The sequence below is a fragment of the Sorex araneus genome, chromosome 3 (genome assembly GCF_027595985.1).
Source record: "Sorex araneus isolate mSorAra2 chromosome 3, mSorAra2.pri, whole genome shotgun sequence".
Classification (NCBI taxonomy): Eukaryota; Metazoa; Chordata; class Mammalia; order Eulipotyphla; family Soricidae; genus Sorex; species Sorex araneus.
In genome coordinates this window covers 111,806,444-111,822,128 of record NC_073304.1, presented here as the reverse complement: position 1 = coordinate 111,822,128, position 15,685 = coordinate 111,806,444, and the positions used below count along the sequence as shown (strand labels likewise).

The 15,685-nt window shown below is 47.2% G+C and overlaps 1 pseudogene; it reads left to right on the top strand.

Annotated features, from left to right (window-relative positions):
• Positions 1 to 7,001: 7,001 nt before the first annotated feature.
• Positions 7,002 to 13,330, top strand: LOC129403481 (uncharacterized; annotated as a pseudogene).
• Positions 13,331 to 15,685: the final 2,355 nt, after the last annotated feature.

Below are 15,685 nucleotides of genomic sequence, written 5' to 3'. Positions count from 1 at the left end.
CCTGGCAGTGGGCCGAGAACACTGATGGTGTCCAAGCTCCCACACAGCCTGGCCTCCTCACGCCGAGCCCCCAGGCCTCGCCCCATGCTGCCCTGGGCACAGATCAGATCCTCCTCCCGCCCCCGGGCTTCCCTGTCACCAGGTGGCCTGATGCCAGGCTGTGGACTCCGGTGGCCTCCGGCTGGGCGTCTGCGGGGAGGAAGCTGCTATCTCCCCAGATTTGAGCTTCATGACTCAGAGGGAGACACCCATGAGAGCAGAGGAGACAGAGGTAGGGTGAGGGGCAGAGCGCCCTGGGGAGACACAGGAGCAGGCCTAGGCTGACCCAAAGTCCTGAGTCAGACCTGGGTGGAGAGGAGCTGATGACGCCAGGACGCATCTGCGTGGGGTGACTCTGTCCCCTGCCCCAGAGGTAGGGCAGAGAGGGGCCGCCAGGGGGTAGTGGGGTGGGAGTCACTGAGCGCGGGCTCCTCTGGCCCCGGAAAGCTGCCCCGCTCACCCCGCTGTGACCCTGGGGAGGCCCAGGGGGCAGGAGGCAGAGCACAGCCTGCCCCTAGACCTGACAGGGACCCCTCATGGGAGGTGAGAGCTGGGGCTGGGCGGGCCCCGAGTCCTGAGTGGCCTGAGCCTTAGGGCCTGTCCCGCCCCCAGCACGACCCGGCTCCTGTGGACAACACGGGCAGTGCTGCTTGGGACGCCCCCGATCAAGATGAGAAGCCCTCGGCCCTGTGCCCCCGCCCAGAGTTAGGGCGCTACAAGGCACGTATTCCCGAGTCCTTTCTCTGGTCCCACTGAGCAGAGGCAACTGCTCCCACGTTTCTGCAGCACCGCTCTGTGCCCGAGTGTATTTTCTGGATTTTGCATTTATTGCCTCAAACCAAGACCCAAGTAATGAGAGAAATGTGACCCACACACACAGCTCATCTGCGCCTAATCGTTCACGTAGTAATGATCAGATTCTTGCTCTGGTGTCTGGCTCAGGACTCAGGGAGACACACACTGATTCCCCAGAGTTGACATTTTCCCGACACTGCAACACCCACAGGTCTCCATGGCCGGCCTTCCCCTCCCAGGCGCTCAGACACGGCAGGCCTGGAGAAGGGTGGTTTGCTTCCAGTGCTCCGTTAATTAGTGAGAGTGAATAGAGCCAGGCTGGCCAGAGAGGGCAGGAGCCCAGGAGGATGGGAAGGGAGCACCAGGCCTGTGGGTTTGGGTTGCTCCGGCCTTGCTGTGTGCCGGGAGCAGCAGTAAGTGCCGTGGGCAGCGGGAGAAGCCTCTCATCACTTCTGCTTCCTTGGACACAGGCCCGCAGGTTCAGCTGGACAGGTGAAGGGCTGCGGGCTTCCTTGGCGACAGCAGCTCCTCAGCCTCAGGACAAACCTAGGTGGGTTTCTGTAAAAAATCACAAGGGCGGCGCGTGCACGAGAGGGGGAGACGATATGACGTGTGTCTTGTTGTCCGTGGGCACTCGGGGCAGCTCTCTCTTGCACGCACCGCTCGCGTTCGGTGCTCTCGAGCCACTGTGTAAGGACCCGATCGGACAGCTCCTCCTCGTGCTCTGCTTCTGTGTGTGCTGCTGTGCTCTTCTGTCTGTCTCTCTGTCTCTGTCTCTGTAGTCTCTCCTCTGGTCTCTTCCGACCTCTCTGTCTCTGCTTCTGTGTCTTCTTCTGTCTGTGTTGTCTCCTTCGCTTGTGTCTTCCTGTGTGTCTTCTCTGTCTTCTGTCTCTCCTGTCTTCTGTCTCCCCTCAGTGCCCCGTCTTCTCCTTCAGTCTCAGTTTATATAGCAAATTACATAGGGCGGTAACACAAAGGTGGGTTTAACGTTAACAAATCAACAAAGAAGGGTAAGAGCATTTCTCAAGGAGATTAACAAAATCTCATCTAAGGATTTTGATGAGATTACTAGGAGATCCCCCTCAAGGGTGGGGTCCAAACAAGGGTGTGTCAGCGTGTATCTCTTTCTTCCTTTCTCAGCTAGTAATCCACTTAAATAGTTATAGTAAATTTACTTCTAATATTTCTAGCAATGTCATTCTGTATGAGCACAGTAAGAGATATAAACTTAAGTTAAAGTTTGGTTCTTCCTGAGGATATTCACTATATATTCAGCCCACAGTCCTCAGGCCAGGTTAGTCTTCCTAACCCCAGCAGGGTCCTAGTCTCATCGTTACTTTTGGATCATGACAGCATTTGTCTATGACCATGTTCTCAACTTATAGTTGAGTATTGTGATGTTTTGGCCTGGCCCATTTTGATGCCAGGGTAGCTCATAGCTTGCCCTGGGTCCATTCCATCCCTGGTCCCTCGTCGGGACCCTGCTTTTGGGGTGCTAGGAACTAAGGGCAACTGAGTTGAGAAAGCAGATGCCTGGAAGTAAATATTATTGGAGTCAATCAGCTCCCAAGTTACAAAGCATATTATTAACTGTCTTCCTGTGTCCATATAGAAAGGCCATTGCTCTAAGGTAAACTAAGTTCCCTGCGGCAAGGCTGAAAGGACAAAACCAATGTTATCTTACAGGTTTCTACTTTCTAGTGGACTTCGCTTTGTGGAGAGCCTTCTGTCAATAGAAAAACAAGAGTTCCATATGCCCTTCGTTACCCCACTCAAGTGCCCCATCTTCTTAATATCTGGCATTGTTTCTGGTGTCACATTTAATGGCTACTGATGATGGACACACCATTAACTAAGTCTGCAGGTGGATATTCTAAGGACGCTGGCAGACATGGAGCGAACTGCACCCACCGCTGTTTGTTTGCTTTGGGGCCACTCCTAGCAGTGCCAGGACTGCTTCCAGATCAGTGCCCAGAGGTCACTCCTATCAGTGCCCAGAGATGACAGGGTTAAGCCAGGACTCCTATATGCTGAGCATATGACCTTTGACCTATCCCCAGTCCTACCATTATATCTTACATAATAGTTTCTCTTCCTTAAAAAGCCTTTCTTTGGGATGAAGTGATAGGACTGTGGGGAGGGCATTTCCCTTGCACACAGCTGACTCAGGCTTGATCCTCGGCCTCTGTAAGTTCCCCTGAGCACTTCCAGGAGTAATTCCTGAGCACAAAGCCAGAAGTGACCCCTGAGTATTGTTGGACAGGGCTCAAACCCAGGCTCCTACGAGAAGCATCCTCTCAGCTCACTGAACTGTCATTCCATCTCTCTCTGCCTTTTAGACGGTAGATCCCCTTCTCCCCTCCTCCACCAAAACTGCCCTTCTACTTCCTGCATCTGTGAATTTGTCTACTCTAATCTCAAGTAAGGACTGGGGCAATAGCACAGTGGGTAGGGTGTTTGTCTTGCACACAGCCGACCTGGGTTCAATTCCTCTGTCCCTCTCAGAGAGCCCGGCAAGCTACCGAGAGTATTCCGCCCACATGGCAGAGCCTAGCAAGCTAACTGTGGCGTATTCGATATGCCAAAACAGTAACAACAAGTCTCACAATGGAGACGTTACTGGTACCCACTCGAGCAAATCGATGAACAACGGGACGACAGTGCTACAGTGCTACAATCTCATGTAAGTAAACTTCTGTCATTTTAGGGTTTTTTTAATTTTTAAATTTTGTTGTTGTTGTTGTTCTTTGGGTCACACCCAGTGATGCTCAAGGGTTACTCCTGGCTCAGCACACAGGAATCACTCCTGGTGGTGCTTGGGGGACCATATAGAATGCCAGGGATCAAACCCAGGTCAGTTACATACAAGGAAAATGCCCTACCTGCTGTACTATCACTTCAGCCCCACTTTTATCATTTTAATTTATAGTTTTAGGGTTTTATTTCTGGGCTTTTTAATAGTGGATCTCATTGTAGTTTTTATGTATGTCCCTAATGATTAATGAAGTTTAACTTTTTTTTTCTCTTTGGGACACACCTGGAAGTGCTCAGGGATTACTCGTGGAGCTCTGCACCTCAGGAATTACTTCTGGCATGCTCAGGGACCACGGGGGATACCAGGGTCAAACCTGGTCAGCCACGTGCAATGCAAGCTTTGAATCATGTTATTTGTGGAGCCAGAGCGTAACGCAGTGGGTAGAGTGAGTAGAGCACTTGTCTTGCATGCAACTGACCTGGATTTGATGCCGGGAACCTCATTTGATTCCCCAAGTCCCAAGAGTCACTCTTGAAAAGTTTTTTGACACGTGGGCTGGAGACACTGTGCAATGCACACAGTCAACATGGGGTCAATCCCTGGCCACCCCATACGATCCCCCAAGCCCATGAGATGTGATCCCTGAGCCCAGAGCCAGGAGGAAGCCCTGGCATTGGAATTTGGTGAGGCTGGCTGACTGTGCTGTGCTCAGGAGTGACCCCTGGTGGTGGTGGAGATTCAGCTCAGTCGGGTGCTAGGCATGTGCTTATCCCCGTGCTACGTCTCCAGACCTGTCATTTAGAATTGGATACAGATTAAGTTGATTTGTAGCTTGCTTTGGGTCACTGTCACTCATCGATTTGCTCATCGTTGCTCATTGATTTGCTCAAGCGGGCACCAGTAACGTTTCCATTTTTGAGATGTTAGTGTTTTGGTATATCAAATACACCATGGGGAGCTTGCCAGGCTCTGCCCAGGCGAGATACTCTCGGTAGCTTACTGGGCTCTCTGAGAGGGGTGGAGGAATCGAACCCGGGTCAGCCGCGTGCAAGGCAAATGCCCTACCGCTGTGCACTGATAATTTGGGAGGGGGGCCGGGGAGCACACCCAGTACTATTTGGGGACTACTCTAAGCTTTATAGCCAGGTCCCCAGCAGTGTTCAGGGACTAGCAGCAGCACTGGCGTCTTCTAGGATGGAGCCTTCCATTCTGTGAGGATGGATGTCTTTGCTTTTTGTTTTGTTTTCGTTTGGTTTGGGGGCCACACCTGGTGGTGCTCGGGGGTTACTCCTGGCTCTGCACTCAGGAATCACTCCTGGAGGTGTGGATGGATCATGCAGGATGCCAGGGATTAAACTGGGTCGACTGCATTCATGGCAAATGTCCTATCATTCCTTTTGGGATAGATGTATAGAAATGGAACTGAGGGGCTGGAGCGATAGCACAGCGGGTAGGGCGTTTGCCTTGCACACGGCTGACCCGGGTTCGAATCCCAGCATCCCATATGGTCCCCTGAGCACCGCCAGGGGTAATTCCTGAGTGAAGAGCCAGGAGTAACCCCTGTGCATTGCCGGGTGTTACCCAAAAACCAAAAAAAAAAAAAGAAATGGAACTGATATTTATGTGTTGACATTGCATCCTGCAACCTTGCTGAATTTGACGGTTAGTTCTAACTATATTTTTTGTGTGTAATCTTGAGAGTTTTCTAATATAAAGTCTTGTCATCTATAAACAGTGATTATTTCTTACTTTTCAAATCTGATTCCATTTTTGCCCTTTTTCTTGTCTAATAGCTCTGGTCAGAAATTTCAGGACTGTAATGAATAGAAGTGTTTAAAAGGAGGCATTAGTGAGACTGAAACACTTTCAGTCTTTCACTCTTGACCGTTATGTTTTTGCTAGATTTTGTCAAAGGCTTTTTCTATTTGATATAATTATGTGGGTTTTCCCCTGTCTCTAAAAATCTGCCTTCTTTAAGTGAACAATTACATCTGAGGCATCCCCCCTCCCCAAACAACTTACATCTGAGGCTTCTGCCACCCCTGTGCATTATTCCATCCCCTAGCGGAGGTGGGGGAGGGAGTTGTGTTCACTTGGAAATACTGTCCCTGCCCTATATGTTGTTGATGCGGAATATTACAATGATAAGTTCTATGAATCATTCTTGCATCTCATGACTACATCCCACTGGATCGTGTTGTATAATCCTTAAGAAGAAATTTGAGGAGGATGGGTATTATTTTGAGGGTTACCACCCTTGGTGGTGCTTGGGGCTTACTCCTGGCTCTGTGCTCAAGGATGACTTTTAGCAGTGTTCAGGGGACCATATGGGGTATCAGAGATTGAACATAGACCTACCATGTGCAAGGCAAGTACCTTCCCCATTGTACTATATCTTCATCCCTGAGTATAGGCATTATTTCTTATTTGAATATTTGGAAAAATTTATCAGTGAAGCTATGAATTCTAGGGATTATCTATGCCAGGGAGGTTTTGATTAACTTTTTTTATTAATTGTAGGTGTGTTCATATTTTCTGCTCATGATTCATTCTTAGTAGGTTTATAGGTGTATAGGAATTTATCTTTTATCTAGGTTATCTTGTTTGTTATTGTACAGTTTATAGTACTTCTTATGAGCCTTTTTATTTTTCTGGAATCATTAGTAATGTTTCTCTTATTCCTGATTTTTTTTTTTTGCTATTTTTGGGTCACACCCAGCGATGCTCAGGGGTTACTCCTGGCTTTGCACTCAGGAATTACTCCTCTCGGTGCTTGGGGTACCATATGGGATGCCGGGGATTGAACCCGGGTCGGCTGCGTGCAAGGTGAACGCCCTACCCACTGTGCTATCGTGCTATCGCTCCGGCCCCTTCCTGATTATTTTCTTTTCTCTAAGTCTAGTGAAGTTTACATCAAGATTGTTGTTTTTACAAGGACTAACTTACTTTTCATTGAGTTTTCTCTATTGTTTTCCTATTTTTTTATTTTGCTTATCTCTGCTCAAATTTAGAATTATCTTCCTTCTGACAGATTTAGTTTTACTTTATTCCTATTTTTCTAGTTCCTTGAGGCAGTCAGTTAAACATTGGTTTAAAGCTTTTCTTCTTTTAAAAAAAAAATTGTTTGGTTTTGGTTTTGGTTTTGGGTCACACCCAGATATTCTCAGGGATTACTCCTGGTTCTGCAGGAATCAGGTGGGCTTAAAGGACCATATAGGATGCCAGGGATCAAACCCAGGTTGGTTGTGTGCAAGTCAAACACCTACTGTCTGTGCTATAGCTCCTTCCCTCTTTTTTTGTTTGTTAGTTTGTTTTGTTGGAGATTTTTCTTCTTTTTTTTTTTTTCTTTTTGGGTCATACGCGGCAATGCGCAGGGGTTGCTTTGTAATGGTGAGAGAGCTGGAGTTCACGCATGGACCTGGAGGACCTGGGTTCAGACCCCGGTACTGAAGCACTTGAGCACTGTCAGAGCAATGCCCATGCCGAGAAGCAGGAGTCGCCCTGAGCACTGCTGAGTGTGGGCCCAGAACAAGTGAAACATAATATTCTCTTATAGAGCTAATAATCAGAATTTTTGTTTGGTGACTACCACTGGTGGTGCTAGGGCCTAATCCTGGTAGGGTGCTTGGGGCCACACCCAGCGTGCTATCTACTATATCTTGTTTCTGCTCTTTCTAGGTCTGTGTTTCCATAATATGCCAGAATTATGATCTCTTGGGGACTGGAGCCATAGCACAGCGGTAGGGCGTTTGCCTTGCATGCAGCCGACCCAGGTTCGAATCCCAGCATCCCATATAGTCCTCTGAGCACCGCCAGGGGTAATTCCTGAGTGCAGAGCCAGGAGTAACCCCTGTGCATCACTGGGTGTGACCCAAAAAGAAAAAAAAAACAGAATTATGATCTCTTGACGCTGTAATTCTGAAGCATTATAGTTTGAAATCAAAAGAATGAAGCATTTTTTTCTTGCTTTTTGGGTCACACCCGGCGGTGCACAGGGGTTACTCCTGGCTCTGCACTCAGGAATTACTCTTGGCAGTGCTTGGGGGGGACCATATGGGATGCTGGGAATCGAACCCGGGTTGGCCATGTGCAAGGCAAACGCCCTACCCGCTGTGCTATTGCTCCAGCCCCCGCACTATTCTTCTTTAAAAATTTTTTGAGCCATATAAAGCAGTGCTCAGGGCTTACTCCTAGCTCTGTGTTCATAACCTACTGCTGGCTTTGGGGGACCAAGTGCAGTGCTGGGAATCATGCTGGGTGCAGTCCCCTAAAGGCAAGCGCCTTAACCTCTACACTATCTTTTCCACCCCAACATTTTTCTTTTAAATTTTGATGCAGAAAATAATCACTAGATCAAACCAGTTATGATAATATTAAATTTTATATATGCTCATTTATTTATACTTGCCAGAGATATTTGTTTCTTTAAACAGCTCTGAGCAGGGCCAGGGCAGTAGCACAACAGGAAGACACCAGACATGGCGGTGGGGCTGGCGGCAGCTCACGACTCAAGATTTTCTACTTTCTCTCAACTTCTTGGATTTATAAAATCATGTTGTTCATCAAACACAGAAAGTTTTTGACATCATTTGTTTGCATAATTTTACCCTTCTTTCTCTTTCTTCTCCTCCTTGGACCCCCTATGATGTGTATTGATTTGTGGCCCCTGGCCATGCAATCTCTTAGTCACTAGTCGTTTTTCACTTTACTTTCATGCTCCTCAAACTTCATTATTTTTTCTTTATAATGTTCAAGATCACTGATTTTTTTCTTCTGCTTATTTATACCTCCTGTCCCAGTTATTAAACTTTTCGATTCTGATTTCATTTTAAACAAGGGTTTGTGCTTATTTTATCTTGTGTGTGTGTGTGTGTGTATGTGTTGGGGCCACACCCATCAGTGCTCAGGGTTACTCCTGGCTCTGCACTCGCACTCAGGAATTACTCCTGGTGATGCTCAGGGGCCATATGGGGTATCAGGGATCGAATTGGGTTGACAACGTGCAAGGCAATCGCCCTACCCACTGTACCCACTCTTGGCCTAGAGCACCACTGATGCCCAGGACCACCAGGACCACACCCAGAGGTGGCCAATGCAAACGTCACAGCTGGCTCAGGCTGCACACGTGCAAACTGGAACTCTCCCACCTATGCCAGCTCCTAGTCTCTTGACTGTGTTTTAGACAGCTGTTACTTATTTCTGGTTTTTGGAGGCCACACCCTGCATTTCTCAGGGGCTACTCCTGCAGATGCTCAGGAGACTGTGTGCAAAGATGGAGGTCAAATAAAGGTCATACCTTTGAGGCTTGTCAACAGCCCCAAGGCTTACTTCGGGCTGGACTGTGGGCTTCCTTCTGAGTAACTCTTGTCAGATTATTTTCACTCCTTTACATGGACACAATTTTTGTGTTTCTATGTAAACACTGTCACTTTTCATTGAATTTGAGAAATTAGGGTCTCCTTTTCCAAAGCATTCACTGATTTTGCTGTTGTCGTTGTTGTCGTAGTAACAGTGGTTGTTGGTGAAGGCTGGAGTAGTGTGTTTTAATACTTTTCCAAACTACATTTGTAAAGATGATTCACTGTTGTGTGTATATTCACTGTTGTGTATATAAGGTGTGTATTCACTGTTGTGTGTATTCACTGTTGAGTATATGTGTTCACTGTTGTGTGTTCACTGTTGAGTATGTGTTCACTGTTGTATGTATTCACTGTTAGGTGTGTTCATTGTTGAGTGTGTATTCACTCTTGAGTGTATATTCACTGTTGTGTGTAGTCACTATTGAGAGTCACTATTGTGAATATTCAATATTGAGTGTGTGTTCACTGTTGTGTGTGTCCACTGCTGAGTGTGTGTTCACTGTTGTGTGTGTTCAGTTATGTGTATTCACTTGTGGTGAAAACACAAGTGTACAGAAAAACTAAGTTAATGCTTGATTTATTTTAAAGTATGTCAGTCAGTAAGAGAATAACCTACTGTAGTGTTTTTTTTAATTCAGTTAGTCATTTTTTTATTCATTCAGCAAGTACATTAAGAACATTTTGCTTTCCTATTGGGGAGCTTTATATACAGTTAACACAAAACTATTTTATAATAGGAGTGTATAGGAATTCAATGAGAACCTTGCGTTGCAAGCAGCCAACCCAGATTTGATCTCTGGCACCACATGTGGTTCCCAGGGGCCCCTTTCTAGGAGTTGTCCCTAAGTACTGGGCCAGCAGTAAGCTCTGAGCACCTCTGGGTGTGGTCCAGAAAACACCGTCAGGGGGGGAGTTCATTTAATTGCATGGCATTAGTTGGCAAGATAGTTGATGTGTGGAATATATAAGATTTCATTTTTGTTATGTGGTTCATGGTTTTAGTATTTACTATTATCATGAATTTCAATTGCTGCTCAGAGGTTCAGTAGCAATGAGGCTTAGTGAAAAATTTTGTAAGTAGACATGTTTTCAGCTTGGTGTGTTTTTAGTGTTAACTAACTGGGAATTTCTGTCTGACAAGTATTAGGATTAGTGAATTGAAATATATTGCTCATTTTGCATAAGAGTATTTGTTTCCTGGGGCTGGAGCGATAGCACAGCGGTAGGATGTTTGCCTTGCACTCGGCCGACCCAGGTTCGAATCCCAGCATCCCATATGGTCCCCTGAGCAGCGCCAGGGGTAATTCCTGAGTGCAGAGCCAGGAGTAACCCCTGTGCATTGCTTGGTGTAACCTAAAAAGAAAAATAAAAGTATTTGTTTCCTAGTACTGTCAGCTGACCGACATGAGAGCTTATTATTTGGTATGGTGAACATCTTTGTGACATCAATGGCCAAGATCCAGAGACTATAAAACAACACTCCCAGAAGCACGCAGCTGCATTTGTAGCCGCACAACCTCTTATAGCCTAGTTCTCCCTCTCAGAGAACCTGGCAAGGTACCAAGAACATTCTGCCTGCACAGCAGATCCTGGCAAGCTGCCTGTGGCGTATTCATACGCCAAATACAGTAACAATGATGAGTCTCATTCCCCTGACCCTGAAAGAGCCTCCAATGTGGCACCGCTTGGAAGAACGAGTAAAGAGAGACTGCTAAAATCTCAGGGCTAGGACGAATGGAGACGTTACTGACGCCCACTTGAGAAAATCGATGATCAAAGGCATGACAGTGATACGGTAATACTGTTGTATATGTTCACTGTCGAGTGTATATTCACTGTTGTGTGTTCATTTATGTGTGTTCACTGTTGAGTGTGTGTTCACTGATGTGTGTATATTCACTGTTGAGTGTGTCTTCACTGTTGTCTGTGTTCACTGTTGTGTGTATTCACCTTTGTGTGTGTTCACTGTCGAGTGTATATTCACTGTTGTGTGTTCATTTTTGTGTGTTCACTGTTGTGTGTGTATTCACTGTTGAGTGTACTCAGGAAATACTGCTCCTTGGCTCATGCTCAGCTGACAGAAATCTCCTGATGGTCAAGTTATGAACAAGCAATCAACACATACAAAACCAGAAAAATAAGGGGCTGGAGAGATAGCACAGCAGGGAGGGTGTTTGCCTTGCACGTGGCCGACCCGGGTTCGATTCCCAGCATCCCATATGGTCCCCTGAGCACTGCCAGAGGTAATTTCTGAGTGCATGAGCCAGGAGTGACCCCTGTGCATCACCGGGTGTGACCCAAAAACCAAAACAAAAAAACAGAAAAATAAGCAGGCAAAAAGCAGCCCCCTCCCTGCCATCCCCACTGGCGCTGTGCAGGGACCCTTCTTTAGCATTTGTCAAGTCTAGCTCTGAGCTCAGGCATCAGTCCATATGAAAGTTGCTGGTCCATTCGGGTCATTTTCTGGATCTTTCTTTTCTGTACACCCATTGGCTTCCTTACAGTCTCGGAAACATGACTGCTGTGGAGAGCACGTCCACGCTTCTCCCCTGGACCTCATGTGCTCTGCCTCCACCTGTAATTCCTTGGCCTGGGTGAGTTTTTTGTTTCCTTTTGGGATCACACCCAATGGTGCTCAGGGCTCACTCCTGGCAGGGCGCAGGAGATCTAAGAGGGATGGCTGTGCTGAGTGCAAGCCCAGTGCCTTCGCCCTGTACTATCTCTCCACGCCCACACCCCAGATAGCTTTAAGAAGCTGCTTTGCTCCCAAGTTGCATGACAGTGCTTTGCTTCTCTCTCACCGTCAAGCCCAAACAATAAAGACTTAATAGTAAATATACTATTAATTTTAATGCCAACATAGGTCCGAGAAGGTCACTCGAAGAATTCCACATTGGGACCTTTGGCCTAGAATGGAACGATCAGGGTGAGAGACTGTCTGAAAGACCATCCATGGTAACTCACAGTTCCAGAAGGCCAAATCTAAACACTGGACACGGGAGTCTCCTGGTGGACAGTTCCACAATGAAATTGACCACATCATATTCAATCGAAGGTTTTGCCTGACCGATGTCGCTGTTGTCCCAAAATTCCAAACGGGATCGGACCACCGTCTCCTTCGTGCAAAATTCTACTTCACAGAGTGAGGAGAAAGGTCTGCAAAATTTAAGTCTAAGAAGGCAACTCCCAGAATGACCACCAACTGGGAGCTCTTTGGCACTATTGCAGCAACGTGGGAAGATGCCGTCCTTGACAACATCGACGAGGAATATGATCGACTGGTTCAGCACCTCCATGTCTGTGCGAAGAATGCCGAGAGTGAGAAAGCCACAAACAGACGCCTGTCTTCGGAAACTCTCGAGCTCATTCGTCAACGTGGTTTGGCGAGAGCCTCAGGCAACCACAAGCTAACGTCCAAGCTCACAAAGCTGTGCAGAGATGCAATAAAGGAAGACGTCAAAGAGAGAAGAGCAGCAGTGGTGGCCAGTGTAGTTGAAGCGGGAAAAGTATTCACAATGCTCGCCTGTCCTTCGCCAGCTACAAGACCAAGATGACTGCCCTCCAACGTCCTGATGGATCCATCACATCTTCCAGAAAGGCAATAGAGAGGATTATTCACGACTTCTACTCGGATCTCTTTGACAGCCATGTCCACCTGCCCACATACCAAATTCCGTAGGATGGATATGTCGTTCCCAATTTCCTCCCTTCTGAAATCCGACACGCCATTTCGTTGGTAAAAACGCATACAGCACCTGGTCCAGACAAGATCAGACCCGAACACTTGAAGAATCTGCCGCCAGTACTCATCAATATACTGGCTCGACTCTTCACACACTACCTGTCTGAATGCAAGGTTCCATCTCAGTGGAAACCCAGTAGGACCCTTCTGTTGTACAAGAAGGGAGACATCCACGACATCGGCAACTATCGCTCAATCTGCCTGCTGTCTGTCTGTCATCTACAAGTTGTTCACTTGTGTCATCCTGAATAGAATAGGCAGAACACTAGACGAAGGACAACCATGCGAGTAAGCCACATTCCGAAGGGGATTCAGCATGATAGACCACATCCACACAGTGACCAAACTCATTGAAGTTTCAGAGAGAGTTCAAGATGCCGCTCTGTCTGACGTTCATCGACTTAAAGAAGGCCTTCGATTCTGTTGAGACTGAAGCGGTCATCAAAGCCCTTGGCCAAACAGGGCATCCAAACTCAGTATATCAAAATTCTCTGCGAGCTGTATTGTGGATTCACCACCAGGATCTCACCATTCTACAAGGAAGTGATCATTGATGTAAAGAGAGGGGTGTGGCAGGGTGATAGCATTTCACCAAAACTCTTCAGTGCCACCCTTGAGAACATCATGCGACGACTGTAATGGGAAGGAATGGGAGTGAAGATAGACGGTTGGCAATTACACCACCTCCACTTCGCTGATGACATCATTCTCATAACACCAAACATTAACCAAGCGGTACAAATGCTGGCCGACTTCGACCACAAGTGTGGAAAGGTCGGATTGCAGCTGAATCTCAACAAGACGATGCTCATGAAAAACGAACTAGTCCCTGAAGCTCCATTTGCTCTCAATGGAATGAACATCTCCGAATGCAGCAGCTATGTGTACCTGGGCCGAGAAACCAACATGAGGAATGACTTGGTACCAGAACTGCGCAGGAGGAAGAGAGCAGCGTGGAATGCCTTCAAGAGCGTTGAAGAAATGGTTAAGAGGATGAAGAACCTCCGACTCCGGGCACATCTTTTTGATTCCACTGTTCTTCCTGCACTAACATATGCCTCTGTGACCTGGGCCCTATGCAAGCAGGATGAGAATGCTATTAGGGTATTTCAAAGAGGAATCGAAAGAGCTATGCTAGGAGTGTCATGTCTCACTCAAGTGAGAGAAGGAATCCGGAGTTCTGACCTCTGTCGACGGTCAAGAATCAGGGACGCTGTCTCGTTTGCCAAGGCATCAAAAATCAGATGGGGGGCTGGAGCAATAGCACAGCGGGTAGGGCGTTTGCCTTGCACGCAGCCGACCCGGGTTCTAATCCCAGCATCCCATATGGTCCCCTGAGCACCGCCAGGGGTAATTCCTGAGTGAAGAGCCAGGAGTAACCCCTGTGCATCGCCGGGTGTGACCCAAAAACCAAAAAAAAAAAAAAACCAAAAAAAAAAACAAAAATCAGATGGGCCGGTCACATAATGCAATTCAGAGACAATCGCTGGACTAGAGCTGTTACCAATTGGATTCCACGGGATGTCAGAAGACCTCGTGGCTGCCCACCAACTAGATGGTCAGATTTCTTCGTCAAATCCCTGAATGAACAACTTGAGGCTGTTTCTGTTCTTGGAGCAAGCAGATATCATTGGGCTGCACTAGCACGTGACAGGGACAAATGGAGACGTTACTGGTGCCCGCTTGAGCAAATCGAAGATCAACGGGACAACTGATACAAGTGATACCAAATTTGGCAAATATACCAAAGATTTTAGAGCTGGAGCGATAGCACAGTGGGTAGGGCATTTGCCTTGCATGCAGCCGACCCGGGTTCGATTCCTCCATACCTCTTGGAGAGCCCAGCAAGCTACTGAGAGTATCCCGCCCGCACGGCAGAGCCTGGCAAGCTACCCGTGGCATATTCAATATGCCAAAAACAGTAACAAGTCTCACAATGGAGACGTTACTGGTGCCCACTCGAGCAAATCGATGAACAAAGGGACGACAGTGCTACAGTGGACAGTGCTACCAAAGATTTTATCTTTTTTTTGTTTTTTTTGCTTTTTGGATCACACCCGGCGATGCACAGGGGTTACTTCTGGCTCTGCACTCAGGAATTACCCCTGGCAGTGCTAAGGGGACCGTATGGGATGCTGGGAATCGAACCCGGGTCGGCCGCGTGCAAGGCAAATGACCTCCCCGCTGTGCTATTGCTCCAGCTCTGCTACCAAAGATTTTAAAACAACCATCTTAGAATTTTTTTTTTTAATGCAAAGGGAATGAGACTGGAGAAATAGTACAGCGGGGAGGGCGTTTGCCTTGCATGCAGCTGACTCAGGTTCAATTCCCAGCATCCCATATGGTCCTCTGAGCACCACCAGGAGTGATTCCTGAGTGCAAAGCCAGGAGTAACCCCTGAGCATGACCAGGTGTGACCCAAAAAGAAAAAAAAAAGAGAACTCTCCCCACACACACGCAAAAGCAAAGGGAAGCAGGAAGCTGGAGGTAATGCATTTGTCCTGCGTGTGGCAGACCTGGGTTCCGTCCTAGCACCCCATTTCATCCCCCAAGACCAGTCAGGGCTGATCGCTGAGTGCAAAGCCAGGAGTAAGCCCTGAAAGTCACCAGGTATTGCCCCCAAAACAAAAAGAGTGAAAGAGCAAGAGAGAGAAATAGAAAGGACCTTCTTCAATATATATTAAAAAACTTTATGTTGGATATAGCAATAATTTCTATGCTATAATGCCAAAAACACAAGCAAGCGGAAAAATAAATCAGTAATTTTTAAAATAAATTTTTGAATAAATTTTAAAAATAAATAATAAATTGAATTTTTTTTGTTTGGGGGTCAATCCAGCAGTGCTCAGGGCATACTCCTGGCTCTGTTCTCAGGAATCAATCTAGGATGGTTCAGGGGATGACGTGGGTTGCCAGTAATCAAACCTAGGTCAGTCGTGTGCAAAGCAAAAACGCTCTATCTGCTGTACTATCGCTCTAGCCCCTCAAACTGAA